We start from the raw sequence: 3,349 nt of genomic DNA, 5'->3' as shown, positions 1-3,349 counted from the left end.
CCTCAGCGGCCAAATTCAGCTTACAGCATTCACACTAGCATTATTGCAGGTAATGCTATTTATCTAGTCCATGCTTATGTTAAACGTCACCCTTTTAACGTTTCAAAAATGTAGTTTTAGAGTGTTCAATAAATGTTTATCCTGTTTGGCCCGTGACCTAAAGTGTGTTTTGGATTTTGGCCCCTTGTGCGATTGAGTTTGACACCCCTGCTTTAGAGACAAACCATCAGAAACAACCACACATGTGATGATGTGCTTTTGGACATCAGAAAAACAGCCTCTTCTGGCCTCCATCCCAGCATCCATGTCAGAGCTCCACAACACACACCAGATCACCGCTCTCCTTCTGAGGACTTCCTCCCCAGAAACGACCACGCCGTTAGTAAAAACGCTGAATGTGGACAAAATGAGAGCAGAAAATCAACATGAGACGTTCATCAGGTTTCACAGTAGAAGACTTGTTGTAGGACGTTTCTGAAAGCCCCTCTCCATCAGAGGAATGCGGCTGCGTGCTCCTGCGACCCCACGCACGCAGAAACAATCCACGGGTAATGCAATAAGCATAATGTAAGTAGGTAATAACTGGAGCAGTGAATCGTTCCCTGGGCGAGGGAGCCGAGAGGAAATGAACGTAACGTGCTTTCAGATCCCTCTGGGTCTGTTGAGACTGACATGAGAGCATCAGAGACGGCAATCACCACCGGATACTGTTACTCGCATAACATCATTACCATGCGCTGCAGTGATGTGGAGGATCCGTGCGTAAGAGCTCTGCTCCTTCCTCCAACAAATAATAGGTTTGAAGTATCAAAAGAAGGATGTTTGGTTGGCATGAAAACCTCATCTACTGGATGGCTTTTTTTTTTTAGTCATCAGAGATTATGAATGAAGGAACCGTCAAAGATGAAGGATGGAGATGACTTCCTATCTACAGTGATAGTGACTGTAGGTTGCTCTCTACTGTTTAACTAACCATCAGTTTCCATGTAGCATCACAGTTATTCGTGACGAAGGTTCGATTTCCAGAGCAAGGGATTCAAAAGTGGACCTCCCATTTTGTTCACAGCCGTACTGCTTTTAAAGGAGAGGTGATGTTCAAACACAGGTGTGAAGGCAGGAAGTAAAAGGCCTGAGGGAAACGCTCTTCCTTGGAAACCAGCACATTTTAATCCAATAAACATAATTTATAATAGATCCAGTTCATCTTTTTTAAAACATTTTTTTCAAGAAAAACATCTTAAAAGGCTGTTAAATTCAATAAACACCAACAATACTTCCTTTTTTTTCAACTAAACTTAAAAGTTAGTTGAGTTAATTATTGTTAATCAGGTCTGAAGAAAAGAAACTTGCAAATATTTGAGGGAAGATTTGTTAGTTTTACACACAAACTGTTTGATCTGGAGTTATATCTTCAAACTAGATCAGTATATTGAACATTTAAGAAAGCTCATCAAAGGATAGTCATTTGGTTTCATGACTGCTTTTCCGTGGGTCTGATTTTAATGAAGTTCTCTTTGATATCACCAATAGTAAATGAGAAGAAACTTTATTTTCATTAATTTTATGTTTATTACCCCTAAATAAAGACAAACATTGATCATGTCAATAGCAGGTATTTCCACCATTTACCACAATGACATCTTGAGTTAGAGCTCTCGGCTCTAACTCGGGTTGTAGACCTCTGGACTAGTGCTACACACAGTTGTGCAGGTCACTTGGGGGTTCTATCATCTAGTCACTGCTTCTGGTCCCACACGTGCTCTATGGGGTTCAGGTCAGAGGTCATTGCTGGTCATACCATATGAGACACTAACACTTCCTGAAGTCCAGCTTTGAGCATTCTGGTACCATGTGATGGAGCACTATCATCCATGGACAGAGAGTTGGTGGTGTAATGGTGGAATTGAGGGATGATGAAGGTCCTAAGATGTCTCTGAGGTAAGAACAAGAACATGCAGTGACTGGACCCTCTACAAGAACCAAATGGGTTTTCTCTGACGCTTGTCAAACTGTTGCACCTCCTCTACCAAGCGGAACCCAGGGAACCATATTAACCTTGGCGTATTGTTCACCTTCTTCAGGAATGTCAAGATGACCTGACTCTCATCAGTGAACAGGACGGTGGACCATGTGTGGTCCAGGTCACATGGTCTTGTACTACAAACGTTCATGGCGTTGTCTTGGTGTCAGTAGTCACCTGTAACAGATGTCTGTCATTCAAGTCAAAGTGGAGGAGTTTGGGTACCGATGCACTCTGCGTTGCTGTATTGGACCGGTTCCGGTTGGCGGCCCGGAGGTCGGGATGCCCTGATTTAACAGCTAGCAGGTCAAAAAACAACGAGTTGGGGACACTTAAAACATCAGAAAGTGACGAGGAGCGTTCATAACCAAACGTCAGTATGACGAGTCGAGGATGAGAACGTGTCGTCACATCTGGTAATCGAGCTGAAGCTGTGTGGATCTGCTAAACCATGTCTGAGGTCCTTAGGTTCTGGTCATGGTTGTGGTCTGTCACAAACTCTGTGATTCAAGTCTTGTGATGACACTTTGAGACTCACTAAGTTCACCTGCAACACCTGACTGTCTCCTGAAGATGCTACGATCAGGTGATGCTGCTCGTCCATTGATTTGTATCAATGTGTTCGTCTGTTAGGTGACATCATGACTACTTGAATGATGAACTTTGAATGACTTGCTGGTAAAATCAGCTTTTTATACCCACAGAATGTTACCATTGATGCCACATTGAGAAGGTTTTTCTTTAGAATGTTTTTGATAAAACACTGAAAATGGTGAGACTATTGTGAGGAAAACACTAAATGAGGTGTGTCTGTCACCCCAATACAATAAACGCTGTTTTATATCCCTAACTTATTGGGAGTAGTATAAATGAGGAGATCACTTCAGTCAGTTTCTCAGCTTCATCCTCAACACAAAACTGACTTTAACGCTTAATTCTCCTGTTTTCAGGGCAGAGGACGCCAAAAGTAATTGAAAAGCAGCGTGGAATCACAAACATGTCAGTCCAAATGCCTCTGCAGCTCCACATTATCAATAATACCCCCTCCCTTTACAAAGGTTACTGTGGAATGTAAGGAGAATGAACCATTTCACACATCAGAAAGTGTGCCATCTTTCTGGAGGTACTCCGGGGTCACCTTCCATTCACAGAGCTTTCACGCCGCTTTTCTAACAAACTATCAATTTAGTGAAAAGAAAATTGTGGTGGAGGCTCACTTGTCTTTCTGAGCTGACAAAATTGGAACCACTCTGACCCCAATTTTTCCTTTGTTGGAGAAGCATTCCTCTTGGCTTGCTTTGAGAGGTCAGAAATAATAATGAGAAATTG

Source organism: Oryzias melastigma, linkage group LG6 (genome assembly GCF_002922805.2).
Source record: "Oryzias melastigma strain HK-1 linkage group LG6, ASM292280v2, whole genome shotgun sequence".
NCBI classification, from domain to species: Eukaryota; Metazoa; Chordata; class Actinopteri; order Beloniformes; family Adrianichthyidae; genus Oryzias; species Oryzias melastigma.
Note: the sequence above shows the minus strand (reverse complement) of the source record.